The sequence below is a fragment of the Anabas testudineus genome, chromosome 17 (assembly GCF_900324465.2).
Source record: "Anabas testudineus chromosome 17, fAnaTes1.2, whole genome shotgun sequence".
In the NCBI taxonomy this organism is placed as follows: domain Eukaryota; kingdom Metazoa; phylum Chordata; class Actinopteri; order Anabantiformes; family Anabantidae; genus Anabas; species Anabas testudineus.
The window spans coordinates 3,485,765-3,503,337 of NC_046626.1; the positions used below are offsets into that span (position 1 = coordinate 3,485,765).

The 17,573-nt window shown below is 40.7% G+C and overlaps 1 pseudogene; it reads left to right on the plus strand.

Moving 5' to 3' along the window:
• Nucleotides 1-1,424: 1,424 nt before the first annotated feature.
• Nucleotides 1,425-17,106, plus strand: LOC117152977 (annotated as a pseudogene).
• Nucleotides 17,107-17,573: the final 467 nt, after the last annotated feature.

Consider the following 17,573-nt stretch of genomic DNA (forward strand, 5'->3'; position numbering starts at 1 on the left):
TGCTGCGATTTTGTTCACTGTCCATTTTTAGGTATTGGACATTAGAAAATTCACAGCATGATAAGGGCTATTACTGAAGTATTCACTTCTACCCTCAGGCTATTAATGGCTGATCAAAGACGGTACATGGAGAGCTACTTACACGCACACACATGAAAGGGTGCACATACTGTACAAAGTGTAGAATACTCATTTATTTGTACTTGAACACTGGCTGCAGTGTGGATAGACTAAATGAAACTACAAACCATAGGGCAGTAACATATCAAAATGTATGAAAAAGTGAGGATCACTTTTGCCCATTGTGCTCAGTTGAGAAAAGACAGATAGACTTCCCAGATAACTACTCTCTACTTGTCTCTCTCCCCTTCTTTTCAGTGCTGGACCAACAACCAGCTTTCTCCCTCTCGCCTGGCAAGTGAAATTTGACTCAGCTTTCCAAAAATAGTTGTTAGTCACACTGTATTGATGATGATTCTCTGTCATCCAGGTGAAGTTCACTGATTCACCTGTAATAAAAGTTTCAGTACATTTGTGTGATAACTGCAATTAAAGAAACAATTCAGCCATCATTTCATGTATGAGATTGTGCCTTTTACAATTTATTTCTACAGATTTGATGGTCAATACTCAATACTTAAATAAAACATATACACAGCTGTATACACCAGCAACATCTAGTTCACACCATAGATTATGTCTAGCAAAACATGTAGTGTCTATTGCTTATGCTAATTTTTATGATGATGATGAAGTGGCAGTATGTCTGGATAGTGCAGGTCTGTAGCCCTACTTGCTCTGTCATGTATTAATTACAATCGAGTCACAGAGATAACCCACAGATAACCAATTTTTTTGTGAAAATCTGATTTAAACTCCAATAAAATCCTGTGAAATATTTTAGAATCCTCTGAGACGCTTCTCACTATCTAGATAAATAAATAACCAGTATTGGAAAAAACATATTTATAATCTGTTTCTCACATAGTATAACTTTTGAAAGTGACTGTTGATGGATCTGCTGGTTTCTGGTGGGTATAAATTACATTACGCTTGAGCATCTTTTTGAGGGAAAGACATAAATGTGATAATGACATAAATGGTATTGTAGATGCTAAAATATGTTGTCTGTCTATGTAAACAGTGAAATTCACTTCCGATCAGTGGACCAGATGACTTAATTACAGCATCAAGCAGTAGAAGGAGGCTAATGAATTAGATTTGGGAACTGATTTAGAAAACATCCATGTTTTGACACAACACCCACAGGTTAGGAGGGAGTTAAGGAGGACAAAGGCCAGGAAGGCAACAGGCCCTGATAACATCAGTGAGGTGGTCCTGTCCATGTCCATGTTCCGCTTCCAAAAGTACCTCGTCCTAAGGAGCCAAACCACTTCAGACCCCTCGCCTTAACCTCCCACCCGATGAAGGCTATGGAGAGGATTGTGCTCAGCCACCTCCGCACCCAGGTGAGCTCAGCACTAGACCCGCTGCAGTTTGCATATCGTCCAAGCATCGGGGTGGATGATGCCATCGTCTACCTGCAGCATCGGGCCCTGTCTCACCTGGAGTGCCCTGGGCGCATTGTGAGAGTCATGTTTTTTGATTTCTCCAGTGCAGACACCATCCAGCCATCACTGCTGAGGAGGAAGTTGGAGGTGGCAGACGTTGACCAACATCTGGCTGCTTGGACCATCAACTACCTCACAGACAGGCCACAGTTTGTGAGGCTGCGTGACTGTGTGTCTGATGTGGTAGTCTGCAACATGGGGGCACCTCAAGGGACTGTGCTCCTCCCTTTTCCTTTTGTCACTGGACACATTGGACTTTTAATACAACTCCCACCACTGTCACCTACAGAAGTTCTCAGATAACAGTGTCATTGTTGGCTGTGTATCCGGGGGGGATGAGCAGGAGTACAGGGGGGTCATCCCTGACTTTGTGGGCTGGTGTGAAAATAACCACCTGATCCTAAACACCAGCAAGACAAAGGAGCTGGTTTTTGACCTCAGGAGGTCCCCTCCACCACACTCACCAGTGAACATCCAGGGCTCAGACATTGAGACTGTGGACACATTTAAATACCTGGGTGGTCACCTTAACAATAAACTGGACTGGTCTAGCAACACGGACGCTCTGTACAAGAAGGGCCAGAGTCGCCTTCACCTGCTGAGGAGGCTGAGGTCTTTTGGTGTGTGCAGACAGCTACTAAGGACTTTTTATGACACTGTGGTGGCCTCAGTACTCCTTTATGGAGTTGTGTGCTGGGCAGGGGGCAGTACAGGCAGAGACAGGAAGAGACTTAACAAACTGGTTAAGGAAGCTGGCTCTGTCCTGGACTCCATCGTCCAGGACAGCACACTGGAGTCCATCGAGGAGGTGGCAGACAGGAGGATGTTGGCTAAACTAACATCCATCATGGATAACCCCTCCCACCTCCTGCACCAAACTGTAGAGGCTCTGACCAGCTGCTTCAGCACGAGACTGTTACACCCACCGTGCAAGAAGGAGCGCTGCCGCAAGTCACTCCTCCCCACAGCAATCTATTGAGTTTTTCAACATAGCTTTAAGTGTATATGGAATTAAAGAGCAGAATAAATTCTAGCAGCTTAAAATCCACGCTAGCTCCATTCATTTTCAATTCAATTCAGTTTTATTTGTATAGCGCCAATTTACAACAGAAGTTATCTCAAGGCACTTTACAGTGCAAGGTTTAAGACCTTACAGAGAATAATTATACAAAAAATGTTACAGAAGACCAAACAATCCCATTTGAGCAAGCTTTAGGCAACAGTGGAGAGGAAAAACTCCCTTTAGAGCAAGAAACCTCCAGCAGAACCAGGCTCATAGTGCGCGGCCATCTGCCTCGACCGGTTGGGGTGAGTGGAAAGAGAAGAGAGAAAAGAACAGAAGGCACAACAACAAGCAGCAAGAACATTGGACAGGTCAACTGGATTCTGGAGATATACAGCTCCAGGACGAGGATACCTGCAGAAAAGTACAGAGAGAGGGAGACAGAGAGGAGGAAGCACAACTACAGGAGAGAGAAGACACAAAGTTAATGATGTGCAATGGTGGACTTGCATCACTTCACTTATGCCATTCCTACCAACATGAACCATGTGACATCTGTTCTATCAGTTCTATAGTAAAGTAGGCAGGAACAACTTAAAATGTCATATTTTGAAATGTGGGGGTTTGACAAACAAGTTCATACAGGCTCAGTTTTTACTACCCATTTTACGGTATTGTTATTATTCCAATACTGGCCAAAATCTGCAGACCAGATAGACCAGATTTCAGGGGAGGGAAAATATAATCGAATATAATATAATCTGATACTAATGGATGATCTAGTCTCAACTATCATATAATAGACTTAATAAATAGTAAACAAAATTGCACACAGTTGGCGTAACATCACCAGCAGCTTGCAAGCTCATTAAGCCTTAATATGACCCTCTCCACTCCTCCTGTTCTGTGTGAGGAAGATGAATTCTTCTCTCTGCTAAAAGTGAAATTCTCTTGACTCCTTAACAATGTAGCAGTCAATGAAAAAAAATGTGCTCCCATGTGGTTTTAAAGCTGCCCAGATGATTCTTATATTTCCATGTTCTGGCTACTTCACATGTGGACAGAGATTCAACCTCATAATGAAAATAAAGAGATACATCATTGGGGACAGAATGGTTAAATTATTAATTAGCGATCTATATAAAATGGAGAACATGTGAAGATAACTATAATAAACAGAAATTACTAAAGAAACTAGTGCAGTGCATTTGTATGTGGTACCTTTGCCTGTTTGGACTTAACATCTAGAACAGGCAGGCCTGTTGTTGTACTGTACGACAAACAGCAGTCAAAAACAACAACAACACCTTTTTCTGTTCCTTCTATATGTAGCAGCACCAGGAATTGTGACTCTGTGTGTGAATTGTGAGGTAAAAGACAACTCACTCTACCAAACACAGACACACTTACTCTACTGAGTAGTTTCACGTCTCTATCTCTTCCCCTTCTTCTTGTTCGACCTTTTTATTTCCTTGACACAGGTTTTTTCCTTTTCCTGTCATAAATCTTTATTTGGGAAATGCTGATGTACCAGTAGGTGCTATACTGTAGGTAAACAAGCTTTGTATGCCTTTGCTCGTATTTGTGCATTTTTGAGGCAGGATTTGAACAATGACATTCTTTTAAACAGTCATCAGTTTGTGACTAAGGCTTTCTTTGAGGCCACACTAGACTTTTTTATGCTAGTGTTTTAGCTTCTGCAGAAAACTGACAGTAGTCTCTGCCAGACTTTGTTTTCAGTGCCAGTGTAAATCTACATTGAATCTTTCAGAACTACATGAAAGTCATTTCATTTCTTTCCATTAGCTGCAGGATGAGAATGGTTTTGTCATTTAATAGCATTCTTAGAAGTTATTTTTGACAGCTGCACAAAAAGAGGCAAATAAGTACAATTATATATGGGTATTTTTACCCCATATTTAATTTCTATGATGTTGTGATTCTTCTAGAGTGTTTGTGCAGGGCTGCTGCCAATTCTAAAGTAGCTGGCAGCTGAGGCAATAAGCCAGCCAGCTCTCAGAATCTGTGCACAGGACTTTGCACACTAACAGAAGAAATCACAAGTCACTCAAGCTGTACACTAGCCTATACAATTTGTTTCTGTGGCTTTTGTTATCTTTATCAATCTTTTGAAGATTAAAGATTAAAGAGCTAATGCAATTTTAACACTAGCACTGTGTTTTATGGAAAAAATTGAATGTCTATTTTCAAGCTTGAAAATAACTAATTAATTTTAATTTATTTTTTCTACAAGTGCTTATTGTGCAAGAAAGGTGAGCTAGAGTAGTACAAGACTTTAAAGACTAACTTCATCTATGCAGAGCTATAATGGTCACTCTCAGTACAGACAGAACAGAAGCTACCTAGAAAAGTAAGGACAGAATCCAAAAACTGTTTAGACAGGACTGTGACAAGCCAATCAATATTTGTACACGTGAATCACTGTAAATCTAAACCTAATCTAGTCTAAAATTGACATGTCAAAATTACAATGTGTAAATTATAATATCTATAGTTATAATATCTATAATTACTTGTATTTATACTTACTCCTACTAATAAAAGTAGAAGTCACTCAAATAATTTATGAACACTTTCCTACAGTGATTTCCTACTCTCAGACTCTTATTAAATATAGTGTATCAGTGTATAAGTGATCTTGTGCCTCATTGCCTCAGTTTGAAAGCTGCGTCAGACTGTTGTAAAAGAATCACTGAAAAACTTTAATGATCCACAGTTCCAACCGTGTGTCCATTCACTAATTATTTGTTTACCAACCATTCGTTCACTCCAGCTCTACACGGTGTCTCCATCCAAATATTAGTGTAACCAGGGCATAAGTCGCAAATCATCCTCTTTTCAAAATCTTGTCAGATCTCCACGTCTAATTACAATACAGGTAAATGTGTGGCTGTAGTGAGGGACACCATCAGGGTGAAATCCGACTTCATATGTCCTCAGAAATCAGTTCTTAATCAAAATAAAGAACATATTTGATTAAAATTTTAGTAATACATCCAAACAGTAGAAAAATAATTTCCAATTTTATAAATGTGCAAATTATCAAATTCACCATCACATTTCACATATCTCAGCCTGCCCACGCACTAAAAATATAAAGAGTTTTCACTTGGAACAAAAAGTACAGCTGCAAAAGGTGAGGTGAGCCTAGAGCATACATATACAGTGCATTCAGAAAGTATTCACAGGGCTTAAATTTTTTTTCACATTTTGTTATGCTACAGCCTTTTTTTCTAAATTGATTAAATTCATTATTTTCCTCAAACCTCTACAAAAAGTACCCCATAATGTCAAAGTGAAAGACAATTTGGAATCTTGCAAAAGAAAAAAAAAAAAAAAAATCACATGTACATAAATTTTCAGTCTTTGCCATGATACTCAAAACTAAGCTCTGATGAATCCTGTTCCCACTGATCATCCTTGAGATGTTTCTACAACTTGAATTGGAGTCCACCTGTGGGAAGTTCAGTTGATTGGACATGATTTGAAAAGGCATACACTTTTCTATAGAAGGTCCCACAGTTAACAGTGCATGTCAGAAAAACGGCAAAAGCAGACAAAAACCACTCTGCAGTAAAGGAGACATGACAGCTCACCAGGAGTTTGCCAATATGGGCTCTCAGACCCTGAGAAACAGTTTTCTCTGAGCCTAACAACCAGCTTCCTATCGTTTTCTGTGCTTGCCGATACATTAGCCAAATAGAGCAGTCTCTGTAGATTTGCTAGTGTTTTTGACCGTTTCTTCCTGCAACAGAAAAATGCTAAAAATATTCAGGAAAAGGCCTCAGACGTATCTTAACTGCACAATTGAATGCAGGTGTGATCCATTTATCGTAAGGGGCTAGGCTGGACAGGGCTTTGTCTTGTTGCTAAGTTGTTTTTTGATTGGTCGCATGATTTGGTCTCTTCCAGCAACTCCTGAGCATATATAATAAAATAAAATGTTAGGATTTATTTATCAAGTATAAGAATTTATTTCAACCACATTTGATCACTCCTCTCTGTGCTGAAGGTTTTTAATTTATTTCTGATTACAAGTTGGCTGGTTAGTGTAGTGGTAAGATCACTGCCTTCCATGTGGTAGACTGGGTACTTAGTTATTTTTGATCACTGCTGATGAATTGAAAGTTGCCAGGATTTTCCGTCTCATCATGTCTGTCTTTGCATTTGACGATGAGGAGATGCAGGCAAAACTTTCCAATAACATCTGTATTTCATAACTTAAGTGTTGAAGGTGGCTGGTCACCTTATCACATTAAGCCACGTGGGCTGCACTCAGTCAGGCCGGTCGTTGTTATTGTTATTATTGATAAAGATTTTCGTTCAGTTATATTAGCAGTCACATCCTTTGGCATGGCATACTGATGCTAAAAGTACTGCTTAGCATTGGTATAAAGGCACCAAGTGGGAAGTGTCATTATGCGCTGTGGGGTGAGGAAGTGTTGGTAGATTTTGTTTCCATGAAATATGTCAAATGTAAAATTGTTAACATGTCACATTTTTAAACCTCTTCCTGAGTGGAGTACATGTATTTCAACCTTGCCATCCAATCTGTTGGCTTGTCTGCTGTGAGCTTTGTCTCTTTGGTGTGTCTCCTGATTTTTGAGTGGAATGCCAGCAGTTGGTCTGCAACTGCTAAGAAGCGCATTGTCATAAGTAACTGTGTTTTTATATTTCAATATTTGAAGAATATTGGAATTTAAAGTGCAGTTCTTCAAAGTATGTGCTTTGCCTTTTTATGTTTAGTCCTTAGGGGAAAACCTCACTACACTGTCTCATGGCCTAGCTCCACAACACACACACACACACACACACACACACACCACAGGTTGTGTGTTCTTGTCAGAAGTCAAATAACTGTACAAAGAGCCCCATGAAACATCAAGTGGGGACTTCCACACTCGTTCAGGGGTTACATATCTGACCTTGGTGGAGCTCTCACATGCTTGCCTTCAAAAAATCACTCTGTTCTTTTCTTCTCTACGTGCTGCCGTCTCCTCTCACTGTTTGAATCACAAAGCACAACCCTGATTGTGGAATATGCTTTCACACATCACAGATTTCTCTTCTGTCCCCCCTCCTCCCCCACTGTGCTGGTGTCTCTCACTCACTAAACTCTCTTTGTATTGTATCTCTTGACTCATCTGACACAGTTTAGAGCAGATGAGAAGCAAAAAGTCCCTCAAATAAAGAGGTATGCCTCTGAGTTTGGTAGACAGTGTGTTTAAAGCATGCTTTAAAACACAGCACCTCATTTGGTTGTGATAGCTTTTTCCACTTGATTGGATTATCTACTTTACTTTATGTGTAAGTATGTTCACAATGCTAGGTGTCCATTTCAGCTTTTTGCTATCATTTGATGGAATTAAAAAAAAGATCGCTCTGCTTCATGTCTTGGAAAGTAGTCTTTTTCAACTGTATCTCATCTAACTTGGACCACAGCTGAGACCCCTGCAAGTATCCCCGGCCTCAGAGCTCTATGTTTCCCCTGTACAGCTTGTGGCCCAGTCAACCTGCCGACCCTGACAGCACACAGAAGTAGCTCATGATGTAAAGGGCAGTGTAACGTAGTTTGTGCAGAGGGTGCTCTTGGATGGAGTAAAACATGACGTAGTACAATCTTTGGCTAATAAAAACCAATGTCATTCTAAATATCCACAGAACAGAAATGTGTCATATTCCTTTAATATGAAACATTTACATTTATCTTTGTTAAAATTGGTTTCAAATACACATTTTAGCTTAGTTATTCATTAATTTCTTTACACTTTGAACACCTATAGTTGGTGCTGTACTTAAATCACCTGTTACAATCAGAAAGTGGATACAAAATAAGTCTTTTACAATGTTAAAATCATAAACACACCTTCATACCATTAACATTTGGTCCACAGCAATAACAACCACCTCTGCTTAAGTAAACACTCACACTTTTGCCCAGTCAGCGATGTCGAATCCACTGTCCATCTGTGCCTCTGGTATACATCGTGTGCACATCCATCTGCTGGGCTGAGGGGGTGCAGGAAGAGAAATGTTATTAGCATAAAACATTGGTTTATAGGCTCAACTGCAGATCTGTAAAACTGGTGTATTTATACTTGATCTAGTAAAGAACCATGTGTGTCTGAGCTTCTTCCGCCCAGATGACCACAGGTTCTCATTGTGCACTGCTGATGCTGTGTGTCAGGATTTTTCCTTAACAACTGACTCCATCTTAATGACCTGCATCATTCAATTAGGCTTAGTACTTGTTTTCTGACTGCCCAACTTAAAAAAAAATCACCTAAACATACATTTCATCCATTGATCCATTAATTAAAGCACTTATGCTTTTATTGGTTGCTAAGAAGCTGGAGTCAATTCCAGCTGTTATGTACGAAGAGGCCGCAAGGAAAACGGCAACCACTAAGTACCTCCAAAGGGTAAGGCAAGTCCTGAGAAGTCAGCTGAATGGGAAAAACAAAGTCCGGGCGATCAACACCTACGCCCTCCCGGTCATCAGGTACCCCGCTGGCATAATAAGCTGGCCAAAAGAGGAGATGGAAGCCACTGACATCACGACAAGGAAGCTCCTTACAATGCACTGCGGGTTTCACCCTAAGTCCAGCACCCTGAGATTGTACGCTAAGCGGAGGCCGAGGATTAGTGAGCATCAAAGCCACTATCCAGGATGAAACAACTAAGCTCCATTAAAACATCAGGAAGGTGGCCCCAGCTGATGACGTGCTTAGTGAATACCTCAGGCAGCAGAAACCAGAGGAGCATGGGAAGGAAGAAGCCTCATGGAAGGACAAACTCTTGCACGGCATGTACCACAAGCAGATAGAAGAAGTTGCTGATGTCGACAGTGTGAGTGAAAGACAGCACAGAGGCACTAATCCTAGCTACACAGGAGCAGGCTCTGAGTACAAGATGAATAGAGGCTGGGATCTACCATACCAGGCAGTACTCCAGGTGCAGACTGTGCAAAGATGCACCAGCACATAACAGCAGGATGCAAGATGCTAGCATAAATGGAACGCCATAATCAAGTGGATGGCATAGTGTACAGAAACATCTGTGCCGAGTACAGACTGGAAGTCCCAAAGTCAAAATGGGACACACCTCCAAAGGTGGTGGACAATGAAAGAGCTAAGATCCTGTGGGACTTCCAGATACAGACTGACAAACTGGTAATGGCCAACCAACCCGACATAGTAGGGGTGGACAAACAAGAGAACAAGGCTGTAGTGATAGATGTAGCAATCCCAAGTGATAGCAACATCAGGAAGAAGGAGCATGAGAAGACTGAGAAGTACTGACGACTGAAAGAATAGATGTAGGAATAAGACCGCTACAAGGAAGGGGCAAGTGGGGAATATATATATATGTATATACTGTATATATACAGTTGGGTTTTTTTTTTGTCTCCCCCTGGCGTTAACCTGGTCTCACTTTCTCCACTCACCGGACTCCTATTGACTGATTCCTTTCACCTGTGTTTTCTGTTCCGTTTATAAGCTCCCCTCAGTCTTTTGCTTCTTGCTGGTTTGTTGCTCATTATACTCCACACTGCTCACTGCTACACCCTCCATGACTCCAGTTTGTTTGTTTGTTCGTTCGTCAGTTGATTAGTGAGTCAAGTACCTTCACATCTGTTTGCTGGATTCCCTTGGACTCTTCTATTGTTTGATGGACTTTTGTTTCCCCATTTGTAAGTTTGCATTTCTTTTTGCCTGCCATTTGCAGTGCCATTTTGTTGATACTTTGTAGCGTTTGGTTTGTATGTTTGTTAACTTTTTCCTGCCTTCGCAGTGATTTTGTTTAAATTATTTCTGCTAAATCACTAAGTTTTGGAGCATTCTTATTTAGGCACAGCAGAGCAGAGAGTGAGGGACGCACGGAGCAGAGTAGACTGACATTTGTCTACCTTTTCCTCAACTGACACACCCTCTCAGGAAAGATATTTGAACTTGCTGCTTAAGCATGAGATTTTCTTCCAACAACAGCAGGGCTTTGGCCACACTGCTGACTGCTGACCAGAAGTGTCTGAGGTGGACCTACCAGCCAATTCCCTGCTGGTAACCTTCAGCATGGAGTTGAGTGGATTTGCTCTTCAATAAACTAAGGTGTCTTTTTAGAAAGCAACTTTTGCTGCTGGTAAACACACAATAATTTGTACAGCTCCGGTGTTGTTCCCTCTTTTGGGTTACAGTTAAGGCATGATGACCCTAATGTGGCCACTAAGTTTGATTGCTTCTGTGTAATACACAATTAATAATACACTAGTTCACTAGTCCACATCAAGTGCAGATTTATTGCAAGTCTGCAACTTGGGATTACATTACACACCAAACTACAGGCCAGCAACAAATCCTACTTCTGTAGGATTTAAGTTGGCCAGAGAGGTGTTGAAATGAATTGTCTTATATGTACGTCAGACAAACTTGTAAGGCCAAATTAAAAAGTGTATGTTGTTAAAATGGATGGTGTTAGGCAGGTTTGATACTTACAGTAGGTCATTCAATATGTGTTTTGTCTGGGAACTATTTTCATATATTTTCCTGGTAATGAAATTTACTCATGACATGCTTGAAAGGTCATGAGGAGCTGATTATCTACACCAGTATTAGGTGTATGTGTATGACCTCCCTTAATAATATTATTAATACAATTAGAACAAAATGCCCAAGAATGTGATACAGTTCAAGGTATGAGGACACAGTGACCTTTAAGTGTTACATATAAAATAAAAAATATTAAATCATATTGCTGGACATTTGTTGAAGAAAGAGGAGGAAAGAAATAGAAATAGGATCAGACTATAATAAAATATTCAATTCTTTACAGCTCAGTACAGCATGAAACAAAGAAGGGTATGTGTTATTAGCAACTAAAAAGTAAATCGTGAATATATTCATATATGATAGCCCAGTACAGCTGGTAATGTCTAACCCACTATTTTGCTGAAAATTGTATTCCCTCCAAATCAGCCCACCTTGTTAGTAATTGGTGGTTATGACATCTGACTGCAATGTCAGGTGTAATTTTACTGCCATTATAAAAAAGGTTGTTCGAATTTCGCCTTAGGAATCATATGTATTCAACGTAAACTATGCAGATGCGAATGCTTACTGCTATGATGGGATGGTTTAATGCTTGTGTAGCAAGTGTGTATCATAAATAAAAAGGATAAGTTACAATCTAGTTTACAATTCAAGTGAAAAACCAAAAAACATACAATTAACAGTTTGCAACAGTCTAGTCACCTCATGTAATGTCCTTTGAAACTGCTCAGATTTAAACACTTGTCTGAGTGTCCTTCTAGAAAATATTCTCTAAAATCTGAAAGCTGCTGAGTGAAAATCATCCCTAATACACAAGGTTTATCGATAAAACTGAACTTTACCAACTGGAGACAACTTTGGGAGAGAATAGGCGGCTGATACACCATTGGTGTAGACACAGTATCTGCTTTTGCTAATTCATATTTGGCAGTTCTATTCATTACATCATCTGCTGTAGAGTTAGTTTCAAATAGTCCTTTACAGTCATGTAAAACCCCTGACAAACCAGGGTTTGCTGTTAGGTCAGAAGATGTACACATCTTTACAGTAAATGGTGTGAGTCATCTCTGTTTCCGAATGTGAAAACAGAGTTTCTTTAATAACATCCCCACTAATACAGGCAGTCCTTCAGACCACTGATGATCTAATAAATGTCTTTTGTGATTTGTCTTGTGTGTAGGGAGTACTTTGTTCAAAACAACATGATTAAAGTCCCCTAAAACAATAATTACTGCATCCTGATGCAAGTTCTTGTCTCTTGAAATTAGTTTGGCAGGAAGCAGTAAGGAAATGGAAGCTGGTGCTTTTGGACTCAGCAGGGAAGCTCCCACCTGAGGACGTAAAGGCATAATTAAAATGTTTTCTGTAAACCTATACTTATTGTTACAACAGGAGCAAAGTCAAGAAGAGACACAGTTATTTCACAACAGCACTGACCGATGACAGCTTAATGAGGAGCAAGCCAACATACCTGATTCACCAGGATGAACATTTCACTGCTCTCAGTATCATGTGTAATAACAAAGCACCATTGCCTGACGGCCTCTCTGGTGAGTCCTATAAACACTCAAATTCAAGCATCACTCTTCAACACTACATTACATCATAACTAAAGCTACAAACCTATCAAAGATCCAACCTTACCATCAGTGTCAATGGTGAAAGCACACATGCCCCTTATAAAAATATTTGTTTATTCAGCATGGAATTCACCTAAAAGAAACTAATTGCAAATATAATGCCACAGGTGTCAGTTGTTACTCCTTTTCCTACAAACAGAAAAACATCCACCGCTCATCTAAAAGCTTATAAAAAGAATTGTATTCTGTTAGATGCTTTGAGTGTGCCTCTGTCAGCTGCTGTGCTGAGGAGTGCATGCTTCCTTGCGCAAAAGAAAATAAACTACTGCCTTATTGAATCTCATCTGTGGTCCTGAGAAGTTTATTATAAGAATTTTCCTATCATGTAGCCACAGAGGTTATTGTGACACAATATACTGAGAAGTGGTGAAGTGTAGTTTATGTACACAGCAAGAACAACAACATCCTGCTGATTTTATGGAAGAAAATATGAGGGTAGTGGTAGTATTTTCCAATGAATAAATCCGTCGTATCAAATCAATGTCTTTACTGTTACTTATGCACCATTTTCAAAATGTTTTGTGCACTACAGTCATCTTCATATCCAAATCATATGCTGTGTGTAACTGTGTTTCTCCTCATATTAAAGCCATTATCACTCACACAAGGAGACAGACTTTAAACTGAATCCATTTTTGATAATTGTGAAATGATACTTAATATTGTGTTAATGTTTGCTGTCTAATTTCTTATATCAGAAATACAAGGAATATTGTGGTTCCTTGTATTTCTGGTTGTCATTAAATGACTGTAATGACAAGGACCATACCTCACAGGACAATCTACCCCACAGAAGATAGTGTAATAACTCCACATAATATCATTAAATATGCAATAGATTTAATATAAGATTAAATAGCTAAGCATAATAAAAATAGTGAACACATAACTTAAGTTTTTTCTTTTTAATTTAAATTATATGACTGGTAGATATGTTGTGTACTAAAATAAGGTATGCTTTCCCTGCAACTATCTTGTAAAAAAGCAAGATATTGGCAAATCTAGTTTAGTAATTATATATAAACAAATTTTAATTTGCTGGTTTTGTGCATAAATTAGTCATGACATGTGATCTGATCTATTTCAACAAAGATAATATTTCTAGGCTGATAAAACACACTTACAAACTTTCTTTATTGAATACACTCATTGAACATGCAAAGTGATTTGTGGAAAAAGTATGCACTAGGTTTCTGGTGTCACTAAATGCTCACTGGACTCAGGTGTCAGTGAAACTGGAGTCCAATCAATGAAGGAAGAAGGAAAGTGTGGTTAAGAGTAGCCCAACCAAGATCAGTCCAAAACCTCAATGCCAAACACTCAATGAGGAGTAAAAGAACCAGAGATACACAACAACTTGAATGATTTTTTGGAGCTGGGTAACATATCTGCTCGTGAGTCAACTATAATGAATGAATTAATTAATTATAATTGTGTTGTATTTATCTATGTTTCAAAAGTAAATATTGCTATAATTTCACAGTGCTACAACTACTTGCTACAGATGGAAACAATGAGGAAAGCACTACCTGACTGGTGAATATAACCTTTTCCGATGTGTACGAGAAGTGGCTTATGTCAAAAATAAACACATTGCTGGTGGGATCACAATCAGTGACTAGAAACAAGACTCTTCTTTCCAACCTAGTGTGAGGCTTAAATGTATCTCAATACACTGATGATTACACATACATAATATACATCAAGGAGACCCTTCTTCTGGCAGTACTGAAAATCAAGTTAGGCAAAAGCATAAGGAAAGTGGATAAAAGGTGTGACATTGCCAAATCTTTTTGCTTTTTTGCTTTTTCACACACTCCTCGCCTATCACGTAGGGGGGTGGGACTGGTCTCCTCGTAGCCGACACCTGGAAGTTTTTCACAATGGCACCCTTTAGTAATCTGTCTTCATTAGAATATCATGCCGTTAGGATTACAGCACCGATCACAGCTCACATCATTGTGATCTACCGACCGCCAGGCCAGCTGGGGGACTTTTGTGACGAGCTGGATATGCTATTGTCTCAATTCCCTGAAGATGGCACTCCTCTCATTGTCTTAGGAGATCTTAACATCCACCTGGACAAACCACAGGTGACTGACGTGCTCGCTCTTCTGAACATGTTTGACCTGAGAGTAGTCTCTACTCCTCCAACCCACAAAGCTGGCAACAACCTGGACCTCGTTCTGATCCGGAACTGCGCTGTGGACGACATCTCTGTCACTCCTCTGCATTTGTCGGATCACTTCTTTATTCAGCTCACAGTCTTCATCTCTAGACCGTCACATTCTTCCACTGCACTGGAAACATTCCGCCGCAACCTCAGATCTCTCAACCTGTTTTCTTCCCTGGTTTCTGCAACGCTGCCCTCATCGCAGGTTCTATCCACCTATGACACAGACGCAGCCATGGACAGGCTCTGCAATACTCTTTCATTCTGCCTGGATAGTCTCTGCCCGATATCTACATATCGGTCCTTCAGCTCGTCCTTCAGCTTCCAACTCGTGTCTCACTGACCAGATCCGTGAACAACGCACGGTGCTCAGGAGTGCTGAGAGGAAGTGGCGCAAATCCAAGTCTCAACCTGCTGTAACTGATTATCAGGATTTGCTTCAATCTTTCTCTCACAGTGTCACTAGGGCGAAGACTAAATACTACCAGGACAAGCTCAGCAACACAACAGACACCAGAAAGCTGTTCTCAACTTTTAAGCCTCTACTCTGTCCACCCCCACCTCCACCACCCACCTGTCTCACAGTTGATGACTTTGCCACAAGGTTACAGCCATCAGCTCCCAGTTCTCTCCTCTCGACAATGACATTCTGCTTACTAAACCAGACGATGCATCTCACTTCACGTTTTCAACACAGTCAGAGGACGATGTATCCATCCACGTCCTCTCGAATCGCCCAACCACCTGCTCTCTGGATCCGATCCCCTCTACTCTTCTTCAAGCTATTGCACCAACACTAATACCAGCCATTACACAGATCATCAACACCTCTTTCACAACAGGCACCTTTCCCACCTCGTTCAAGCAGGATCAGATTACTCCACTGTTGAAGAAGCCTTCTCTGGATCCCTCCCTTGTGGAGAACTACAGACCGGTCTCTCTTCTTTCATTCCTGCCCAAGACTCTGGAACGTGCAGCCTTCAACCAACTCTCTAACTTTCTTTCCTGGAACAATCTCCTCGATGTCAATCAGTCTGGCTACAGAAATAGCACTTCTGACTGTTGTGGTATCTGTACGGGTGGCTAAAGCTGCAGGTAACTCTTCTGTCCTTATTCTATTAGACCTATCTGCAGCCTTTGACACTGTGAACCATTAGATTTTCATGACTGCACTCTCAGACTTGGGCATCTCTAGATCAGCTCTAGCCTGGCTTTGGTCATACTTGTCCGAATGAACCTTAAAGGTATCCTGGCAAGGGCATGTTTCCGACTCTCATAACCTCTCCACCAGTGTACCGCAGGGCTCAGTCCTCTTCTTTTTTCAATCTATACTTCTTCTCTAGGCTCTATCATCCCTTCTCATGGCTTATCTTATCACTGCTATGCAGATGACACACAGCTCTTCCTGTCCTTTCCGCCGGATAAATCAACTGTCTCGTCTCGCATCTCTGCTTGTTTCTCTGACATCTCTGCCTGGATGAGAAAAAGACACCTTCAACTTAACATTCCCAAAACTGAAGTTCTAGTCTTCCCTGCCAGACCTTCAATTCATCACAACCTCAGCATTAACATTGGATCGGCGGTGATTCCCTACTAAGTCAGGGGGTCATCATTGATGATCAGCTGACCTTCACAGAACACACGCCACAGTCTCTAGGTCATGTAGATATTCCCTCCACAACATCAGAAAGATCAGATCTTACCTGACCTCTTATCTCGTCTTGACTACTACAATGTATTACTGATGGGGTTACCGGCATCCACAACCAAACCCCTCCAGATGATCCAAAATGCAGCAGCACGCCTCATTTTCAATCAACCAAAAAGGTCTCATGTCACACCGCTCTTCAGATCTTTGCATTGGCTTCCTGTGGCTGCAAGGATCAAGTTCAAAGCTCTGTCTCTTGCCTACAGAGTGGTCAACTCCACAGCTCCATCTTATCTTAGTTCAATCATTCAGGTCTACATCCCCTCCCGTCCACTGCGCTGAACTGGGGAACGATGTCTGGTGGTACCAGCACCACACAGTCGACACCAAGGAAAACTGTCCACCTCAGTGATCCCACGATGGTGGAATGAGCTGCCTATCTCTGCACGCTCAGCCACCTCACCTGCAATCTTTAAAAAACTGCTGAAAACAGAACTCTTCCACATCTTCAAGGCTGGTTAGTGTAGTGGTAACATCAATGCCTTCCATGTGGGAGACTGGGGTTCAAATCCTAGCTAGGGCCTACCTCCAGTAAGGGTCCTTAGACAAGACCTCCTCATGCTGCCTTGCCTACCCTTTCTACTGACATATAAGTTGCTTTGAATAAAAGCATCTACTAAATGACTAAAATGTAAATCTTCCTTTGCCCTTAAAAAAAAAAAAAAAAATTTTCTACTCTTTTGTTCTCACATCTCTTGAAACAGAAACACTTTTTTGATAGCACTTTGCTTTAATGTGGTTTCTCCTTGACTTAGATTTTTTTTGCTTGCCTTGTTCCTCACTTGTAAGTCGCTTTGGATAAAAGCGTCTGCTAAATTCATTCATTCATTCATTCATTCATTTTCCACCGCTTATCTGGGGCCGGGTCACGGAGGGAGCAGCTTAAGCAGAGATGCCCAGACTTCCCTCAC